A 23,664-nucleotide genomic window follows, 5' to 3' on the forward strand; every position below is an offset into this window, starting at 1 on the left:
GGCCCCAACCCGAGGAGCTTCGCAGGAAGCCTTTTTCCACCCGGTTTTCGACCACGGGTTCGTTTTAAGCCCGTTTTCGATGATTTTCGCACGGGATTTTCATATAAATCCATATTTTAATATTTCTAAACTTCCAAGATCATAAATTAAGCACATTTTTAGGGAAATCTTTATTTAAGAATAAAGATCTAGTGGGTGAGATATTTAGGTGGAGTGTTGACTTATCCTTTGGGCAAGGACACAAGTTACCTCTCATACCCACTCCATGACCATCCCTAGTCACTATTCACCATACCTAGTCCTTTCATTGTACTTTTCCACCATTTTTCAGCCACACACTTGGTCAAGAGCTGGAAAACTCCCCTCTCTCCTCACATTACTCTCATTTTCCACCAAGTGACAAACTTCATTCTCTCTCAATTCTCTCTCTAAATTTCGAGATTCAAGGCCATTCTCCAAGCTTTTCTTCTACTTTTGATCTTCGAACCTTCAAGGCATCTTCTTAGTGTTCTTGAGTAGAACACTTCTTTTCTTCAACATCCATCCACTAAGAACACACAAGGTGAGTTCATACCCCTACATTTTCATGTTTTCTTCAAGTTTTCTTCAAGTTTTAGGGGGGAATACAAGTTAAAACACCAAAAACTTAACTAAACTCAAACAACAGCTTTCAAAACTGTTTTGACTATCAGAAAAGTTGAGTCTTATTCACGGAATGTTTTGACTATCTTAAACTTAATATCTTTCAAAACTGTTTAATATGCAAATAGTTCAGGTTCATACCTTTAAAATGACTACTTGCACATCTCCATACGATTTTTCTACGATTTATGGTGATTTTTACAAAACTGCCTATCATTTCAGAAACGAATTCGGACCAGTCTGTGAATATGAACATTTTAACACAAGTTAAAGACTTCTAAAAATCATAATAAAAATTATGAATAAACTAGACACATTTTGTGAACTCTCAGAATTTACGGATTCAGTTTTCAACTTCGTATGATTTTTCTATAATTTTTCTAAAACAATGTAGAAAGGTCAAAATCTAGATAACAACTTATAACTTTCAACACACTTTGTAACATGTTGAGCAAAGTGTTAATCTTTAATGACTTCATATTTTACATGTATTTCTTGTTGTGGGATAATTGTATAACAGAAAATACTCACTAAATTGTAAGAATCCTCCATCATTACCGATAGTACAAAACAAGGCACGATAAACATAGTTATATTTTGCTATACATTCGACTTACATAGAAAAGAGTTCTTATACACCACAAACAAACATACTAAACTATAATAGGTATAGTTAGGTTGCATATACATTACAAACATTTTGATAAACTATAATAGGTATAGTTTATGTTCATTTACATTACGAACTCATTACAAAAGGTTTCTAAACCAAAAGGGGTACAAATACAAAGTACCAGATTCATACAAAAAGGGGTACAAATACAAAGTACCGGTTTCATACAAAAAGGGGTACAAATACAAAGTACCGGATTCATACAAAAAGGGGTACAAATACAAAGTACCGGGTTTATAAAAAAAGGGGTACAAATACAAAGTACCAGGTTTTCATACAAAAAGGGGTACAAATACAAAGTACCAGGTTTTCATACAAAAAGGGGTACAAATACAAAGTACCGGTTTCATACAAAAAGGGGTACAAACACAAAGTACCAGATTCATACAAAAAGGGGTACAAATACAAAGTACCGGTTTCATACAAAAGGGGTACAAATACAAAGTACCAGATTCATACAAAAAGGGGTACAAATACAAAGTACCGGGTTTATACAAAAAGGGGTACAAATAGAAAGTACCAGGTTTTCATACAAAAAGGGGTACAAATACAAAGTACCAGGTTTTCATACAAAAAGGGGTACAAATACAAAGTACCGGTTTCGTACAAAAAGGGGTACAAATACAAAGTATCGGTTTCATACAAAAAGGGGTACAAATACAAAGTACCGGATTCATACAAAAACGGGTACAAATACAAAGTACCGGGTTTATACAAAAAGGGGTACAAATACAAAGTACCAGGTTTTCATACAAAAAGGGGTACAAATACAAAGTACCAGGTTTTCATACAAAAAGGGGTACAAATACAAAGTACCGATTTCGTACAAAAAGGGGTACAAATACAAAGTACCAGGTTCACACAAAATGGTTTTTATGATATTAAAACTACATCTCATCTAGAATTGTTAGACTTCAGCTATAATTGCTAAGTGTATATGCTAGAGTTATATAAGAATCTAGTCATAATCGACTTAGAATTGGTGGGCCCGCCTTATCTCATGTTCCTTGTTTGGTTGTGGACCTAGGGCAGACCCATTATATTCAACGGTTTATTTAACTTAAATTTTATATAACTTGTATACGCTGGGCGATTATAGAAGGAATCTATGGGTCTTTCTAGGGTTCATTATCGCATAACATAGGAGCATTCATTTCTCACTTAACTAAGAAAATATTGGATTTTCTTGGGAAATATATTTCTATTAAAACTATTTCATCTAGAATTGTTAGACTTCAGCTATAATTGCTAAGTGTATATGCTAGAGTTATATAAGAATCTAGTCATAATCGACTTAGAATTGGTGGGCCCGCCTTATCTCCTGTTCCTTGTTTGGTTGTGGACCTAGGGCAGACCCATTATATTCAACGGTTTATTTAACTTAAATTTTATATAACTTATATACATTGGACGATTATAGAAGGAATCTACGGGTCCTTCTAGGGTTCCTTATCGCATAACATAGGAGCATTCATTCCACACTTAACTAAGAAAATATTGGATTTTCTGGAAATCATACCCTATCGCTTTTACAAGGAAAACGGTTTCTTTCTCAAACAAAACTCTTATGAACTCACCAACTTAATTGTTGACACTTTTTCAAAACTACTTGTATTCTCAGGAAATCAGTGAAACAGGAAAACCAACAGCATTTTGAGGATGGGACGATAAATCGTCAAACAGTTCATTTTGTCATCATAATGTAATTGATTTTGAAACATGTAAACTTATTCTATGATGTAACCTTTTCAATTATATTTATGATGGTTGTATTTACTTTGAGCACTATTATACTCGTTGTTGTGATACTTTACATGAAGTCCTCCACCCCCGGACGTTTCCGCCATCCTTGGTTTGGGGGTGTGACAGATTGGTATCAGAGCATTGTTTATAGTGAACTAAGTATATCGAACCACATAAGATATACAAACTATAAATGCATTGGGACTAAGGTCTCTGATTTAACATTTTCAAATACTATACTTTTAGAAATAAATAGTTTCTTGTTAAAAGTATACATGCATGCATACATACTAAGGTGAACATCATCCTAGAACAAAACAAAAGTTGTGATTGTTGAATGGCACAAGTAGGCTTGGGGATGTATGGTCAGGTCTGGGAATGACATAGCCTGATCAACTATGTCTAACCCAGAAGTGATTAGCATATGCCCGGGAATGGTTGTGGCGTTGCAACAAGTCTAAAAACTTACCAACTCTATCTACAAACAAACATTGAAAAACATAAGTCAAACATTAAAATACTATATGAGTATTTTGTGATACTATAACCAACTTACGTGAAAACTAAAGACCCCTATTAGTAGGTCTATAATGACTGAGTGCATACGCCAAGGTTATACATAATTAAAGATATTATAGACTCAGAATCTATGACTATTGCTCTACTTCCTGTTCCTTGTTTGGTTGTGGACTTAGAGTAGAGTCATTTATTCGAAGGTCTATTTTATCTCAGATTATGTATAACTGGTATGCACTATGTGATTATAGACGTGACTAATAAGGATCACCCCCTATAAGTAATTATAGGATTAGACGTCTATTAATTATCTCTTCCACCCCTATTCTCGCACGGACATCACGACAAGATCTTACATACCGGGAGACCCCTACTTTCCGAACTTGGAGAGTTAGTGAGTGATGAGGAAAAGATTCGGAGGTGGAGCCAGAGGTCGACAACTCTCCTCACATAGCATCGGCTCTCGCGAACCGTCTCGACTCCATCAAACCTGTGCCCCGTTGGGCAGCATTGATCGAGGGATGGAGTCGCCATCAGCAACAGCAACTCGCCATTTGGGGACGTATTATCGTAAGCAGAGTTCATTTTACTCACAAGACCTTGTAGATTAGGTCTATGAGTACGCGTTGGTGTTACTCCCCTCCATGTGTAGTGTTGACCCCGCAAGTTAGTGATTACACTAGTCGAGAGATTTATTTGCGGTCCAAACTTTTCTTGCAATGATGTGGTGTGGACCTGCATCAGGCTCAAAGCCTTCCTCTAAAAACTAAATATGCTAAAATCATACAAATAAAAGGGGCATGCGTATTATTTCTTTGGGAGCAATACTACTAAAATTCATAAGTTTATCATATATAGACTCTCGTTATGAACTGTTTTCAGAACACCATAAACAACCGGAACACGATACACTCAGAAGTAAGATAAATAACTCCCGACGTATAAACCCTTATTCAAGACTCACTATCATCTCACCTTTTTAAGCCTCATAGTTAAAAGATACTATTGTCATCATTCAATTTCGATTGGTATAGTCCTCACCTTCCCGATTTAACGGCTACGAAAGGACCCTTCACCTAACCCACCGAATATCGAAACCTTCATCTCCCATAAACACATCCAGCACGGACCCCCGGGTCACCTCTCGCTGTGAAACCCCAAAACACTCACCAGAGGAGTATTATACCTTCCGAAACCTTACCACAAGTATTTCCAGAAGACCCTTTGGGAATGTCACGCATGCAGCAGATAAGGTTCAAGCACAGAAGCTTGGGACGAATACGGTTAGTCTACCACTACTACGTGTATACGCGAGGATAATGTATAATTGAGATTCTACAGACATTGGATGTGTGCTTCCGCCCTATTTCCTGTTCCTTGTCTGGTTGTGGACTTGGGGCAGAGTCACCCATCCAACTGTCTTGCCAACCTTAAGTACATATGACCTATATGCGCAAGTTGATGATGGATGGACCAGGTACGAGTCATACCATGAACTTCGGGACAAGGCTACCCAGGAGTGCGAGTGAACGTTCTACCATCCGAATAAGTCTAGTCGTGTAAACCAAACCCATATGTTCCCTACCGATCTAATCAAACGAGAAACACTAAAGCAGACCCTATGCAGCGCTCCGAGGAGAAGTTACCACTTATGACTCAGTACAAGTTCGAGAAAGGCTGGAAGCATCTCGAGAACACAGCAAAACCCGAATAAGTCTTATCATCTATATAAAAACACAGGGTTTTTATTAGTAAATCTATGATGGCTAGTATAACCATTATGGTCATATATCATTAAGATTCTATGGACTTAGAATGTATGATTCCGCCTCATTTCCTGTTCCTTGTTTGGTTGTGGGCTTAAGGCGGGGTCACTCATCCGAATGCCCTTGCAATCTTAATGATATACGACTAGTTTACACCAAGCGATTATAAAAGATCTGGTAGGACTTATAATGTAAATTTCATCACAAATTGTTAAAGTATTCGCAATGATAATAACAAGGGATGAAGCAGGGAGCATAAAGGCACACATAGAATACTCTATCATTCCAAAACAATAAACTCCTTTTAAATCGACTCAGCTCATGTTACAATAAGAAATTCCAAGGTCGTCACTTAACATCAGACGGATTGGTCCCCGCCATAATCAATTTCTCGTACTACGAGAAGTTTCCCCCATCTTTCCTCCAAATTCTTGAAGTCCCAGTCGAAACACTAATTTCGGGACGAAATTCTTTCTAACGGGGGGATGATGTGACAACCGTCAATTTTTGGTCAATTCAAAGTCAACCATAGTCAACAAGTCAAACCGGTCAACTCATCTAACCCTTGTATATTAGGGTTTCCATTATGATTCTTATTGCACTACTCGCAATCTTAATACAAAGTATCACTTAGAGTTTTCACGTGTTCGGAAAATCTAAACCCTAATCAGGGCAAGTGATAAAACATTATTCCATACCCCTCGAGGGCGTATAACATTCATAACGAGACTTAACGGGATTTACGAACCTTACGTTACGAAGCCAAACATTCAAAAAGGTCGCAAACGAAATCTCTCTCAACCTCTTTCACTCTGTCTCTCTCTATTTAAAATCTCTCCCAAATCTCTCCAAGAATGTGAAATCTCTCCCAAATCTCTCTAAGTATGAGAAATCTCTCCAAGAATGTGAAATCTCTCCCAAATCTCTCTCAAAATCTCTTTCAACTTTTTATAATCATTTGGGGCATTCCGACACTTAACTTGGTGAAAAACGGCGCAAAATGGGGAGTTCATGCGAAAATCAGCCTTATAGGATCGAACCTTCTTAGGGCCGAAACCCTAAGAAGCGAAACCCATAAGTACCAGGTTTTCATACAAAAAGGGGTACAAATACAAAGTACCAGTTTCGTACAAAAAGGGGTACAAATACAAAGTACCGGTTTCGTACAAAAAGGGGTACAAATACAAAGTACCGGTTTCATACAAAAAGGGGTACAAATACAAAGTACCGGATTCATACAAAAAGGGGTACAAATACAAAGTACCGGGTTTATACAAAAAGGGGTACAAATACAAAGTACCAGGTTTTCATACAAAAAGGGGTATAAATACAAAGTACCAGGTTTTCATACAAAAAGGGGTACAAATACAAAGTACCGGTTTCGTACAAAAAGGGGTACAAATACAAAGTACCAGGTTCACACAAAATGGTTTTTATGATATTAAGACTACATCTCATCTAGAATTGTTAGACTTCAGCTATAATTGCTAAGTGTATATGCTAGAGTTATATAAGAATCTAGTCATAATCGACTTAGAATTGGTGGGCCCGCCTTATCTCATGTTCCTTGTTTGGTTGTGGACCTAGGGCAGACCCATTATATTCAACGGTTTATTTAACTTAAATTTTATATAACTTGTATACGTTGGGCGATTATAGAAGGAATCTATGGGTCTTTCTAGGGTTCATTATCGCATAACATAGGAGCATTCATTTCTCACTTAACTAAGAAAATATTGGATTTTCTTGGGAAATATATTTCTATTAAAACTATTTCATCTAGAATTGTTAGACTTAAGCTATAATTCCTAAGTGTATATGCTAGAGTTATATAAGAATCTAGTCATAATCGACTTAGAATTGGTGGGCCCGCCTTATCTACTGTTCCTTGTTTGGTTGTGGACCTAGGGCAGACCCATTATATTCAACGGTTTATTTAACTTAAATTTTATATAACTTATATACACTGGACGATTATAGAAGGAATCTACGGGTCCTTCTAGGGTTCCTTATCGCATAACATAGGAGCATTCATTCCACACTTAACTAAGAAAATATTGGATTTTCTGGAAATCATACCCTATCGCTTTTTCAAGGAAAACGGTTTCTTTCTCAAACAAAACTCTTATGAACTCACCAACTTAATTGTTGACACTTTTTCAAAACTACTTGTATTCTCAGGAAATCAGTGAAACAGGAAAACCAACAGCATTTTGAGGATGGGACGATAAATCGTCAAACAGTTCATTTTGTCATCATAATGTAATTGATTTTGAAACATGTAAACTTATTCTATGATGTAACCTTTTCAATTATATTTATGATGGTTGTATTTACTTTGAGCACTATTATACTCGTTGTTGTGATACTTTACATGAAGTCCTCCACCCCCGAACGTTTCCGCCATCCTTGGTTTGGGGGTTTGACAAAAGTGTTTGAAGGATCTAAGTCCAAAGTTTCCATGGACTCTTACAATGGTGAAAATGGTAGTCCAGAACACATTTCTCTTCCCAATGGAAAAGGATTGGCCAAGGTCAAGCTGTTTGATCATATGGTAAAGAGAAAGGCTAATTCTGAGATGGCTCCATGTGCTATCCCCAAAAGGTTCATATGTTTCTATTTTGAATTTAAGGGACATTGGTTGCGAAGCTGTCCAAACTACCTGAAAGATCTTAGAGATGGTAAAGTCAAGTCGTGTGACTCTACTTCACGTACATCCATTATCTAACTCCATTATTTTAATAAGTTCCTATTCATAGACTCTTAATTCATGATGTGATGATCACATTTTGATGGTACTGTAGGATCTAAGAGAAAGAAGGAAGCTTAAGAAGAGAGAGCTGAATCTGATCGTGAGATACGGATTTCGATTGTGTGGTTTGATGGTCTGATTTTTGAAGCTACTACTTAGGAGTTATGATAATTTAATAAATTGCTTAGGAAATGTCTAGAAACATAGTTTTATTTTATACATCATAATGACAAGTTCCAAATTTTCGTTTATTATTAATAAAAGTGAAATTTTGGTTTATATAGTTGGTTTACTTTATATTTACTTGCAATGGCATCTATGAAAGTGTTGGTTACATTTATATTATTAGCAATATTAATTGTGGATTTAATTCTTATTATTTCACTTGTGGTAAATGTCATAATTGACTAAGTGATAAAGGATTCTCATCACCCAAGTTTAAATTGGATAGAAACTTGGAGTCATGCAATTCGAATTGTGTGATGTATGAGAATCTTGATCTTTGGAAGATTATAACTAATTCATTGATCACATGTTTTATGTCACACCCCCGAACCAGACGGCGGAAACGTCCGGGGGCTCATGTGACTAACAATTGAATAATCATCACAATGAATATACATGAATCATAACACGATCATCACCAACATTACATAATACAACTGGCATTGTTTACATCAAGTACATTGTTAAAATACATAAGTTCATATTGTTAAAAGTATGATAAGTGTTGTTACATAAAACAAAACCCTACACACTTGCATATCTTCCAGCTTAACGATTACTTGAGAATACAAGTTATTTTGAAAACGGTCAACATATATTATGTTGGTGAGTTCATAAGTATGTTTGAGTAAAAGTCTTTGTATCTTTCATAAAAACCCAGAAAATCTGATATTTTCTGTAAAATGTCTGAAAATGTTGTAAAAATCAAGTATAAATGCATGTGTGAATTTCATAGTTATAGTTTATAAAAGAGTAGTTTAGTTTCATTGTATTGTGAATAAGTGTTGAATGTATATGAATAATTTCCCCCAGAAAATCCGATATTTTCTGTTTTACAACATTGTCTAGATTCTTGTATCGTTAAATAAGTTGTTTTGCATTGACACAATCGAAGAGTTTATCTTCGAAAGTTTACTTTTGGTATTAAATACCTATATGAGCCGTTATAACCATGCATGATAATGACTAGATCGCCCGTCTTGGTATTTTTCCAAATGCCGGTCTTGCTAAAAATGTTGTCGCCCTAGACTGGCCTAGTCTAGCTGTAGCGAACAGCTAAGGCGTGGGGGGTCACCCCGTATAGATCTATACACAAACTCCCGCTTTCCTACCAGGAAAATCTGATTATAACTACAGGCTACGATTGTACACTCAGTGGTGCCAACCGACAAGTCTCACTAGATTCACAACCACTTTTTGTACTATGTTTAATGTTTAGTATATGTAGTATGTTTTTGTATTCGAAAGGTACATGATTAAGTTTACGAAGTTTAATGATTACATAAGGGTATCGTTATGGCTTACTAACACATGAAATTTCCATTCCAAGCCCTATTAATATGAAATTTGGCTACAAAGGCCCAATCACATGTAAAAGGGTAATTTAGGCCCAATAGGCATGCAAATGGGCCACAAAAGCCCAATAAACATGTAATCCATAACTTAGACCCAAATTAACATGTAAGTGGGCCACAAAGCCCAATAAACATGTCATGGAAAACATTGGGCTCAATACATACTTAATTGGGCCCTTAGGGCCCAATGGCCAAGTAATGTGAATATTAGGCCCAATAAATAGTTATCGACGTATTTTGTTCGTTCGTTTTTATTCCGTTGTTTGTTTAGCTTGAGGTTTGCTAGATTGATGAAAAGAAATCTTTCATTTTGTAAAAATGACATTTTTGGCCAATAATCCTCCCATTTTTAATTAAGGCCCAAAGTTTTATAAAAATGACACTTTAGTCCAAAATTTATAAAAATTTGTAATTTTTGTCCCAAATGTCTAGAAACTTACGGTTTTAACCCAAAATGTTATATTTTCACATTTAGAATCCTGTTTTGCAGAAAAATACATTTTCAGCCCCTTGTTTGTAAAAGTTTACACTTTTGGCCCAATTTTGGAAAACTTTACATTTTTGGTCCGATTTGAAAATAAATGATATTTTCACCTCTAAATTTGGTTTATTTACATTTATGACTCAAACTTTGGCCAAATAACATTTTTAAACCTCAAATCTCCATTTGTTTCGCAAATTGGGCCCAAAGGCCGTGAGGCCTAAAAGTTTGGCCCAATAAGCTTAAATTTGCATTTTTGACCCTTTTAAAAGTATGTTTAGCATAAAAATACCTTTTTATACATGTAGGACCTGTTTGGCCCTTTTAAAAACAGAATTTTCACTTTTTACCCTTATCTTTTGTTTTCTTGACAAATTTTGACCTTTAACAAGGTTTTTGTTGAATTCTTTTGCATCTTAAACATGTGTTCACCTTTGGCTTGATAATATGATATATATATATATATATATATATATATATATATATATATATATATATATATAGTGTTGTATTTCTTAGATCTTTGCTACATAATACTTAAAATTTCGAGATTCACTAAGATCTAACACATTTTTGCCAAATAAACTAAGGATTCACACAAAACATGCATATAACACATAGATCTACACATTTTACTTGCATTCTCCCCCAAAAATCATATGAAAACCGAAAATAAATGGGGTATGAACTCACCTTTGCTTGATGTTTCGGTTTTTGGAAGAAGAAGTGGAAAGATGAAGTGATTTTTGGCCCTAGCAACTCCCTTAAGTAGATCTCGAACTTAAGAAGATTTCTAGGAGTATGATCACCAAAAACTTTGTTTAAAAGAGTGATCTATCATGAAGATGGAGTTATAAAACTTGAGTGTGTAAAGGCTTACCAAGAATGATGATTATCTTGTGAAAATCCTCTTGAAACCTAAGCTAAATCTTGAGAATTTTGGGGGAAGAAGATGGATGATCCTTGAGAGAATGGAGAGAATTTGGTGTAGTGTGTGTGTGTGTGTTGCATTCGGCCGAGAAGAAGAAGAGAGGGGAGAGAGAGGGAGAGATGAAGTGACTAGTATGGATACATGTTGGTCCTTGCATGGATATATGATGTAAAAAATGGAGGTGGCACCTCCCAAAGTCAACCCTCTCCATTTCACTTCTTTCCCCTTTTTTGTACATGAGCCAAGATTTTTGGGCCAAGAAGAAAGAGTATATTGGGCCCATTAACTTTAGCTAGGATACTTGGACCCTAAACATAAGGTTTTTCGGCCCATTGGGCTCTTGGAAGCATTCACGGCCCAATTAGAATAAAATAATGGGCTTATGGCTCACTAATGGTTAATTGGATTAGTTATGGCCCAATAAGGCCCATTAGGGTTAGAATGAATCATTCTAGACCCAAATGGTCCAAAATGTTTTAGATTTATGAATTGGGTCCAAATAGGATCCAATTAGGGCTTCTAAGTCCAATAAGGTTGAATTGGGTGCTTATTGGTCCATTAGGCCCAATAAGGAACTCCTAGTCCAATATGGACTTAAACCATGGATCTTAGGGCTGCAGACTCTTTGATGAATATAATTGATGAATCTAACCGAGCATTGAGTGAGATTTACTTAGAATATAAGTTTGACAATAGTTGAATGGTTACATAGGAATAGAATTTCCTAGCTAAAATGCCAGTTGTGACATTTTATGCGAGTCAAAGTGAAGGACTATTGAATCTAGTCCATTGATATGGACGATTCAAATCTTCCGCAAAGGATGAAAATTCTATTCGTCATGATTTACTGATGATTTAGTAAATATGGTTGTGTTTATAAGATTAAGCATAATTCTAACATTTTGAAAAGGGCTTTTCAAAGAATAACAGAACGAATAAGAAGAATTTGTTTGTAACATCTCGTTTATTAAATAAATAAATAGATAAAAATTAATAAATGAATAGTGGCCCTAAATTTGGAATAATTTAGCAAGACATTGGTTTCGGAGGTTAAATGATTCAATTTGTACTTTGGGGTTCTGGGCTAATTTGTAAAGAATTTTAAGGGTTGAGGGTTGTTTGGTAAATTATGGATTTAATTTGAAAAAGACTTTAGAAGTGAGGGTATGATTGGTAAATTATGGACTTATTATAAAAGGATTTTTGGAAGGCAAGGGCTAAAGGGTAAATTCTGGACTTAAGTTGGAAAAGATTTGTGGAGGAGGGACTAAACTTATTAAAACGAATGAAAGTTTGGTATAACACGGGATACACCCATGTCCCTTCCCATCGTCTAAACCCTAACCCTAATGCTCAACATATTCACCAGCCGCCATGAGAGACTCCAGCCGCCAACCTCGTGTCCAGCCACCCCTCCGTCGAGAAGCCGGAAGCCGCCGCTGTAAAGCTACCGATGAAGACGGACCGTCGGTGGAAACACGTCGCTACTGCTGCTGCTGTTCTCGGTTGTGCAACGTTTCTTCCCTCTTACTCGTCGTCTACCACATCACCGCCATCGCTGCCCAATGACCTCACTTTTGTTGGTGCCGTCTGGTGGCGCCGCCACTGTTGTGGTGAGGATTTACCGTCCATCTGTTGCTTCTCTGCTGTCGTCACCTCCAAGGAGATACAGTACATCAGTTTGATAGGTGGTTCCGCCCACGTGTGTGTGTATATTTCAGTGTAATATAGCGGGGGTTGTTGGCCGGAACACTAGCTGACCACCATGGCAGGCAACAATGGTGGCTGCCGCCACTTCTACTTCTTTCCGCCGTTTTCTGCCGTATCTTGCCACCACCAGCCACCGCGAGTGGTGGCTGTGGGTGTGTGTAATGGTGTTATGTGTGTGCTTATTTTAGCTGAAGTTGTTTTCCTTGGGTGTTGCTTGATCATAATCCATAGAAAACCCGCCACCACCACTATGAGGTGGTGGTTGCCGCCTTCTGCCGTCACCAGCCGCCGTGTTGGGTGGCGGTGTGAATTAGTATGTGAATGGATTGTTTTTTTTATATGCTTGGACAGTTTTGTCCTAGAACCATAACCACCACCACCACGAGGTGGTGGTTGCCGCCGTCGACCATCGCCGTCCGAGGTGGCAGTGGGTGGTGCTCGACATAGTGAAAGCCTAATTGGCCCAATAGCTTAATCTTGGGTTTAGTGGGCTTGTGATTGGGTTGAAAACCCTAATGTGACAACCCAAAATTTTTTGCCTTGTAAGTCCGGCCAATCAATCGAGAGTCAGACTCATTTATGCTATCTTTTAGCATTGTTTAGGGTCTGTTTGAGTGTTCTAAGCCTAGTACATTCAAGTTTTGGGTTTAGGGATGAGATAACTTAGGTTCTTCATGTTGCACTCGAGCCAAACACTCCATCAAGAGGAGTGTACGGCAACACACATGGGTGTACGACCGTACACCCAAGATGGCCGTGAACCCATGCCCATATATAAGCCATCCCTTTATTTCTTCATACTTCCAAGTCAAGAAAGTCAATTCTCTCTCAACTATCATTAAGCTTTTCACATTGTTCTTCAAAAACGTAAGTATTCCTTCCATTGATTAGTTGATACCTTGCATTATCTAGTAAAGATCCATGATTCAAAGCCTTGAAAGATCATCAAACTCAAGAACATCAAGAGTGTATGGCCATACACTCTATCTACATCCGTATACCCTTTTTTGGTTCATAATCTAAGGCCTTAAACACTTTTTAGGTACTTGTTATCCATTAGAACTCTTGAACCCTTGAATCCCTATGAATCAAGACCAAAAAATGCACCCATTTTAGAGGGTGTACGGCCGTACACACTTGGTGTGGTCGTACACACCTCAAGTCCTTTTAAATCGAGTGTTTTAACCATCTTCTTGTTGAACATTAGACCCACTAGTTTCCCCATGGATCAAACATCCTCTTTTTTCATGTTTTCCCATGAGTGTACGGCTGTACACTCCATGGCCGTACACCCCTTTATCGTACACTCCCTTGCATGACCATAAACCCTCTTTAGTTAATCACATGTGATTGTAACACTTAGTTCAAGTGTTTCCTAGTCCCTAAGGTTGTTTCCTTGCATGTTAGTTGTGTTAAACACTAATTACATGCCTATATATGCCATTATATGTCATTTAGGACTCGTTTGTGTCTCGGGAATTCATTCATGGAACTTCTCATCCTTACGCGAATCTGCAATTGAATCACCCACATAATGTGAGTTCATACCACTATAATCAATATTTTAATTGTTTTAAATGCTTTTAGAAGGGGGAATATGTCACACCCCCGGACCAGATGACTGAAAGTCCGGAGGCGGGTGACTTCATTGTGCAGTATCATAACAATTGAATATAAATGAAACAGAGCAATCCAAACATCATACATTGAGATATCAAACTTACATTGTTTACATATTGTATTTGTTCTTCGAGTTACACAAAAGATACATAAGTAGAAAATAATCCAAACTACAGCTAACTGGTCTTGCATCAGCGTCCCTTGTTACCTGCTTACTAGATCCCTGAGAATACAAGTCGTTTTGAAAAGCGTCAACTAAAAAGTTGGTGAGTTCATAAGCATTTTTGTATAAAATCGTTCACACTTGTTTTAGAATCGTTCTCATTGTACTTTCAGAAAATCCGACATTTTCTATGAAATCGTTTGAAGTCTTGCCTTGAAAATCATGAATATATGTGTGTAGGATATTACTTTTGTTCATCCTTATATAAGTGATTTTGAAAAGTAGTGTGATTTGTAAAAGCGAGCTGTGTCCGAGAATTGTTCTTTTGAATAGTAACAATCAACCGTTTCAAGCAAAATCCCTTATTTTCAAAAAGGAAATATGGTTGAAAATCTTGTTCCTCTTATCGAGTAAAATTGAGTGTGTGTTCTAGTTTATCGTTATCTAAATCGTAGAAAAATCGTTTTCTCCAGAAATTTCCTATATTTTCTGCTTTAAAATAATCGTAAGTTCTAGTTTATCGTTATCGAAATCGTAGAAAATCATTTTCTCCAGAAAATCCTATATTTTCTGCTATAAAATAATCGTAAGTTCTAGTTTCCAACTATGTATATGTGTGGGCTAGTTTATTGTTACCAAAACCGTTTACAAACGTTTTCCATAGAGTCCTACGCTTTTTAATTTGTAAAATAGCAGTATTACGACTCTATACTTGTTAGGAGAAAAAAATCAACATGGCAATTGTGGACATTCTACGCGATGAAAAAAGGACAGTCAACACAACAAATTCGGACCATCACCTATCACGTGTAGGACAGTCAACACAACGTGCCAAAATTTATTTATGTGGTTTTCCTTACATAAATTTCTAGTTAATAGAACATATTCTAGTGAGTCGTTATAACCATACTAATCTGACGGAGTGTCTGTTTTGGCGTTTCTCAGGCGCCCTCGGTTTGGAAAACACATTTGTCACCCTAGACTGGCCTGTCTAGCTGTAGCGAACAGCGAAGGTGCGGGGTGTCAAGCCCGTATAGATCTATACACAAATTCCCGCTCTCCCTCCCGGAGACTCTGGCTATAACTCCTTACAGGACTTAGACGTACACTAATATTTTTATATTTAGGTACTTTTGAGATTTGTTTGACTAGAATATTAACAACCTTTTGAGCAATCATTAGATATCCATTATTTGTTAGATAAATAATGAAACTCGTACTTATTGAATAGAAATATCGTTCTCGTTCCATATCGTTGATTGTGCTCGTTAACTAGGTGCTCGTGTTCGTTCCTTTTCGTTTATTGAAAAATAAGTCATTTTAGTCAAGAGAAAAAGTGTCAAGTTATAATTTGTATAAATTTATAACTGCCGGTTATGACACACATTTTCTGTTTTATGACACATAGAACATTACTTATGTTCTTGGGGGTTTTGTGACAGCAGTTTATGACATGCGGATATTTCTGTCATAAAGGCTCTATTTGTGTATTTTCTTGACGCAAACTTTTATATTGAATATTTATAAAATACTCCCTGATAGTTTGCAAAAGTAGTCACAAAGTTTTTATTTTCGAAAATTTACTAGAAATGGTGTCCACTTATCAAGATCCCTATTATAAATTTTATCTTTAGACATGAAAGCATAGCTAAAGGGGTTAAGTTGGACACACCCAATAGTTGGGAGGCTCTTTTGTACAAAGTATCGTCTGTTCGTTATGAAATTGAGAATTTCTACGTTCATGAGTATATTACTAAAATATTAATTTAATAATATTTCACACACACATACAAACATACGTATATATGCAATCATTTAAGAATTTAGGCAAGATTTGACTTGTACTCTCCCCCAAAAACATTAAAACATTGAAAAGGTGGGGTATGAAGCTCACCTTGAGTTGGTTGAGGAGTTGTTTGGAGTTATGGAGTGAAGATCTCAAGCTTAAACTCTTGCTGAGATGAGGAACTTCCCTGGGAGGGATGCTTTCCTAAGGATGATCATCACATATTATTTTGAATAAAATAATATGGATTCATCTTGAAATATAATAAAATATTAGGTGGGTGGAGGAATTTACCTTTCAACTTCAGGGAGAAATTGAGAATATTTTCCCTTCCAGCAAGATCATTGTTCTTGCCTTGAAGATGAGTTTTGAGAGAAAATGGGAAAAGTGAGAGAGAAAGTGGAGTCTAAACTCCTTCACTGTCGTTGCTTTGGAGTATAAGAAAAGGGATGAATCTGTGGTGCATGGGGATCTGGTGGTCCATGCATGGATATTTGGTGGGTAAAGCATGGAATATTGTGATTTGCATGGGAAATGAGGATTTCATCAAATCACGAAGTCAACTTCCTTTGTCCTTTTCTTGATTTAGGATAAGGTTTTCCTAAATCCCAAACATTTATTTTTTTATGAAAAATATGCTTAGAATAATTAATTTTAGCATAAAATAGGGGTCTAAGGGGTTTAGGATAGGAAAAATACGAGTTTGGTGGGATTCCCGACCTCAAAATACCCCAAAATGAAGAAAAGGTCCGGAATAGTCCAAAATCCGGAGCTAAAAGGTGAATTCCGAAGGCATTATGTGAAATCCGAAGCTACATTTCATATTCCGGAGTGGAGGGTTTGGTCTGCGAGGGTCCGAAGCTGGGTGGCAAGGAGTTCCGGAGTCATCATGCAAGTTCCGAGGCTCTAGGCGAAATCCGAAGGTCCGGACCGAGGATGCGAAGGCTGGCTAGAACTTCCAAAGTCAGGCTTAAGCGAAGCATTCCGGAGCTTGCACCTTCCGGAGTCAATCCATCCGGAGCAATAAGGAGGTCCGAAGCACATGGGTTCCGAAGTGAAATTCCTCTTGGCTCCTTAGAAGGTATTCCAGACCAAGAGGTTCCGGACCAAGAGGGTTCTTTTGGGGTTTCCTCTTCCGGTTTTGAGCTGTTTTCGACTGAGGAAGGTACTTAGGGAGATTTGAGAGAGATTTGAGATACGTGGAGAGATTTGGGAGAGATTTCACATACTTGGAGAGATTTGGGAGAGATTTCACATACTTGGAGAGATTTGGGAGAGATTCACCATACTTGGAGAGATTTCTCATACTTAGGGAGATTTGGGAGAGATTCACTATACTTGGAGAGATTTCGCATACTTAGGGAGATTTGGGAGAGATTTCACATACTTGGCGAGATTTGGGAGAGATTCACTATACTTGGAGAGATTTCGCATACTTAGAGAGATTTGGGAGAGATTTCACATACTTGGAGAGATTTGCGAGAGATTCACTATACTTGGAGAGATTTCGCATACTTAGAGAGATTTGGGAGAGATTTCACATACTTGGAGAGATGTGCATTCTAACACTTTATGGCTCCTTAGGAACTCATATTGAACACTTAGGAGTGTTAGCACAAATCTCACAATAGTCCTTACTTACCTGAGGACAGAATTTCCTAGCCAAAAGTGCTAGTTGTGACATCATCCCCCCGTTAGAGGGAATTTCGTCCCAAAATTCTTTCGAAGGGTAGGGTTATGAATGCGAAAATAGGTGAGGGTACTTTTGATTTATTTGGTCCTTACGTTCCCAAGTGAATACCGGTTCACGCATAACGTTCTCTCGAACCTTCACAATAGGGATGCGGCTTTGTTTTGTGTTCTTAACTTTCCCGTTCATTGTCTTGATAGGCATCAAGACAATGATTAGGAGGTTTTAGTTCACCTTAGTCTTGTCTAGTGGGACTGGGAGGGTTGTCTGATAGACACGTTCTAGGTTCGATACATGGAATACAGGGTGTGCGTTACTAAACTTGGAGGGTAATTCGAGTTTGTAGGCTACCGGGCCGATCCGTGCGAGGATCTCGAAGGGTCTGGTGCATCGGGAATTTAGTTTACTTTTTCCTTTTGACTCGAGTCACTCTTCCCCGAGGGGAGTTCTTAAATAATACCCTGATCTCCTACTTGGGATTTCAAGGTTTTAAGATGTTATCTACATAGTTCCTTTGTCGGTGTTACGATGTTTGAGGTCGTGTTTGGGTTTGGACTATGCTTTCCGTGGTGTCTGGAATAATGTCGGGTCTAGTGAGTGTGCTATTGGGCGTTTGTCATATTGTCGGCTGGGTATCTTCCACCTCAGCCCAACAGAGGATGATCTGCACCTCTGGCCACATAGGGCCCTAAGGGGTGCAACTCCTATGCTCGAGTGGTAGTTATTGTCATATGAATACTTGATTAGAATCAAGTGGGCATCCAAACTTTGTCAATGTCCACTACACATGCTTCTCTTCGGGATGTGGGTTCGTGTTTACCTTGACCTCGACAGGTGGAATTTCTAGAGTTTCGGTGGTCTTACACTTATGAGTGCTGAGCCCATGAAAGGAGAAATGTCCTAACCTGGGTCCTTTGGTTAATCGGAGACTATGAGTTATCGGGCCCTTTCTTGGCGATACCTTTTGAATGGTCTTCTAGGGATCGAAATCCTGGTGTCTTAGAAGTAGAGTATTATGGATCTTAGGAGTTGGTACTATGGTCACCAAGGTTGCGTTTGCAAGTGGTGTAGTTAACCTTATGAGTCTTAGATTATCTTGGGGGTTTTCTTCTTATAGTTTTCCCGAGCTAATGGTAGGTCGGCCTCTGCCAGTCCTCGTTGTTGGTTGAACATGTCTCCGATTCCGGGGTAGGGAGTATCGATCCTTGAGGATGGATTTGTTTGGCTTATTCGTAGTCGGTGGTGCCTATGGTAATTTCGTCTTTCTCCCTTATGAGTTAGACAGGTGCTTCCTGTGGTTAGGGACTGGGTCTGATGTTTCCCTTATCTATTATGTCGATCTTGCGATCAGACACTATCTATTCTTGTGACTGTGCTAAGTGGTATCGGGTGTTTGGTTATTGGGGTGGTTCCAGGAGTCGGGGTGATTCTATCTCCGATTAGCACATGGTTCAGATTTCCAAAGGGATTATAGGACCCTCTGGAGGAATGTTGGAAGCCTTTCGAATTTCCTTGATGCCTTTTGCTCCTTGATTTTTAAATCTTTATCGGGGCTAGGGAAGAGTGTGTGGCATTTCTTACACCAGGACTTAAGTGTCTGGTTGCTAGGGGTTTGTCGTTACCGGCTGAAAGAGTTTCGTTATTCGGTTGAGTAAGACGAAAGTCTATTTGCAGGGCTCGAGGTTTGTAAGGTGAGAATCAAGCCTATTCGTGTCAACTGATGACATTGGACTCCTTGTTGTTACATTGATTTGAGGAGTATTGGTTGTTAGGAATGACAGGGCGTTTTATGTTCATGCTCCTATCGTTACTAGTTTTGTTTTCGTTGTTACCATTCAGTCTATTTCGTTTCTGCTTGTTAGGTGTTCTAGTGTTCCTGTTCTTATCGTTGCTAGTTTCGTTTTCGTTGTTACCATTGGGTCTATCTTGTTTCTGCTCGTTAGGTGTTCTAGTGTTCGTGTTCTTATCGTTGCTAGTTTCGTTTTCGTTATTACCATTGGGTCTATCTTGTTTCTGCTTGTTAGGTGTTCTAGTGTTCGTGTTCTTATCGTTGCTAGTTTTGTTTTCGTTGTTACTATTGGGTCCATCTTGTTTCTGCGTGTTAGGTGTTCTGGCGACACGAGGGTGCTTTTATAAGGCAAAGGAATTCGTAATCCGAATTCTGCCAGGTCCTTCCACTATAGATGGATGTGACCTAACCGTACGTACTTAGGATCTTTAGAGGTGGTTGACTGTGGGGTCCTGTCCTAATCGCTATTCAGCACAGGGACAGAAAGTAAGGCGGAATCGCACATTCTTAGTTTGCAGAATCCTAATCATAGGTGATGCTAACGTTCATATGGGACCATCATGGTTCATTCGTAAGGATTCCTAGCTTCCCGTAATTTATAGGATTTGCTCTAACGAGACAATAGTTTTTGGATTATGTTTTTAATTGACAAAAACTTTTTGTGATAATTCGATGCTTAAGTTTATCGTGGAACGTACCAAAAACTGCGGTAGGGTTCCTTGTCGTCGACTCCTGTCTAGTTGTCGACTCCTTTGTTAGTCATCTCTGTTGGACAATCTCTCTTGAGATGTCCTGTTGCACCGCACTTGTGGCAAACTGCGCTTACTTCTGGGTTGCGGGTTGGGGAAACGCATGGGGCCGGAGCCCTACAGTAGCGGGAGGTGTGCCCCATCTTGTTGCACCTTTTGCAACAAAATGTCTGGCAGGCTCCCTAATGATGGTATTTGCACTTGTTGCAGGGTGGATTGTTCCCAAGGTATGATTGTCTCGATGGGGGTGGAGTAGGGTTAGTGGGGGTAGGGACTGATTCCACTTGTTGTCTTTTAGTAGGCCTCTGAGTCGAGCTGCCTCCTTTTTCATTTCCAAACTTTCGTTTCTTGAGCTTAGGTTTAGGTTTTAGGGTGCATTGGCGAGTCGTCCTTCGTTGGTTTTCCTGGTTATTGTTAGGATTGAATTTACCGACACTGCTTCCAACTTCGCTTGTGTCGTTGGCATTGAAGTATGCCATGACGGCTGCCACAGCCGCTGTTACAGTGGCTTGGAAAATGGCGGAGTCTATTCGTAGGACCGGTGCATGGTCCGGGTACTAGTTATCTTCATGAGAAGACATGACCCTGTTGCACACGAAAAGTGAGCTCGTAAGTACTTGTAGCTAGTTTCAAGTGGGTTTACTCCTATAATCTTAACGTACTGGTGCTAATTGTGTCAACCTACATCCCCATGATGCAGTTATGGTATTGAGTGGGAACATGTATTGTCTGACGTAAAGTCCGTCAAAATAGCACATAGCTAGCACTATTGTTAACGGATTCGGTTGTATGGATTCTTGGAGGACGTACTCCTCTTGGTTTACTACTACTTGTTGTGATTAAGGGCATTATGGACCTAAGGCGAGTAGTCTGGTGATCCTCTTTTGGCGCACAAATTGCTTGGCCATTCCACTTATATTATGAGTGCCCTTTTTGTGTTCCTTATGCTGCTAAGGTTGTCCTAGCCTTGATTGCTATGAGTTGTGGTCTCCAAATGATCATTTCCTCTTTTAAAGAATGTACATGGTCTGCATAGTTTTCTGGTCCTACTGGTGGGTTTCGTAAGGCATTTGGAATGGTGTTCTTGTTTCTTTTGGGGGATCGAATTTACACTGTTGCACACTGGGCTTTGCTTATGGTCACCATTACTTCATGACGGAGGGTTGGAAATCGGGAGTCAATTCGGGTTACTCGTGACCCAAACGGATGTCTGATTCGTGAAGGTGTTGGCTATCGGAGTTCGGTGCGCGTCGATTGTGGATTTGGATTGTCTTTTGTGGAGATGCGCGCTGAACCGGGTAGGAGTCAATTGCTCAACTTGTTTTTGCATGGGTATCATTTTGTTTCTAGGTATGTCTATTCCAGGAGTACCTATATCGGGTGTTTATGTATCTGGGAAAAGAAAGGTGAAAGGGTCTCTGGTCTACTATCAATTGGGTAGAGCTTCGCCAAGGGTTTCCTCGGCGCTTTTATCCTTGCTGGGTTCTTAGTCGGAATCCTTACTTTCACAATTAATCTCTTGGTATTCCTTAGGGTCCACTTCTAGATTTTTCCTCATGGACTTCTTCTGGTCTCTCTTTGCCCCATCCGCAAATCGTCGTGACAGGGTAGTAGAAGTCTTGACGAGGAATTTCAACTACGTTGTTTGTGCGAGAATCGAGGTACGAGATATACGGGGAAAGTTTAGGTGTGGGAGGGGTTTATAGTATCCTAAAATACTCCTATAGTATTTTAAACTTGATGTTCGATTCTAGTACTCTCTTGTACTCATAGTTGGTAGGTTTTAGGTTTGTTGCAACACCACCATCACTCCTAAGCACATGTTGGTCATATCTCAAATAAATATAGTTGATCAGGCTATATTTATCCCAGATATGATTATACTGCCTAGGTTTGACTGTAGCGTCCAACCTTTAGTTACTGTTGGTCATATCTCAAATAAATATACTGCCTAGGTTTGACTATAGCGTCCAACCTTTAGTTACTTTTGTTTTCTTCTCGTTATGATACTGTGTTAGTAGATATGTATACTTTTATAAAATACTTATCTTTATATAGTATACTTTAAGGCAGTGTGTGTTTTAGTCCCATTGTATTTATAGTTGTATATCTTGTATGGCTAGATATACCAGTTCACTATAAACAATGCTCTGATACCAATCTGTCACACCCACGGACCAGACGGCGGAAAGTCCGGAGGCGGGTGACTTTATTGTGCAGTATCATAACAATTGAATATAAATGAAACAGAGCAATCCAAACATCATACATTGAGATATCAAACTTACATTGTTTACATATTGTATTTGTTCTTCGAGTTACACAAAAGATACATAAGTAGAAAAAAATCCAAACTACAGCTAACTGGTCTTGCATCAGCGTCCCTTGTTACCTGCTTACTAGATCCCTGAGAATACAAGTCGTTTTGAAAAGCGTCAACTAAAAAGTTGGTGAGTTCATAAGCATTTTTGTATAAAATCGTTCACACTTGTTTTAGAATTGTTCTCATTGTACTTTCAGAAAATCCAACATTTTCTATGAAATCGTTTGAAGTCTTGCCTTGAAAATCATGGATATATGTGTGTAGGATATTACTTTTGTTCATCCTTATATAAGTGATTTTGAAAAGTAGTGTGATTTGTAAAAGCGAGCTGTGTCCGAGAATAGTTCTTTTAAATAGTAACAATCAACCGTTTCAAGGAAAATCCCTTATTTTCAAAAAGGAAATATGGTTGAAAATCTTGTTCCTCTTATCGAGTAAAATTGAGTGTGTGTTCTAGTTTATCGTTATCTAAATCGTAGAAAAATCGTTTTCTCCAGAAATTTCCTATATTTTCTTCTATAAAATAATCGTAAGTTCTAGTTTATCGTTATCGAAATCGTAGAAAATAGTTTTCTCCAGAAAATCCTATATTTTCTGCTATAAAATAATCGTAAGTTCTAGTTTCCAACTATGTATATGTGTGGGCTAGTTTATTGTTACCAAAACCGTTTACAAACGTTTTCCATAGAGTCCTACGCTTTTTAATTTGTAAAAATAGCAGTATTATGACTCTATATTTGTTAGGAGAAA

This window comes from Lactuca virosa, chromosome 1, assembly GCF_052849685.1.
Source record: "Lactuca virosa cultivar CGN04683 chromosome 1, Lactuca_virosa_CGN04683_v6, whole genome shotgun sequence".
Classification (NCBI taxonomy): domain Eukaryota; kingdom Viridiplantae; phylum Streptophyta; class Magnoliopsida; order Asterales; family Asteraceae; genus Lactuca; species Lactuca virosa.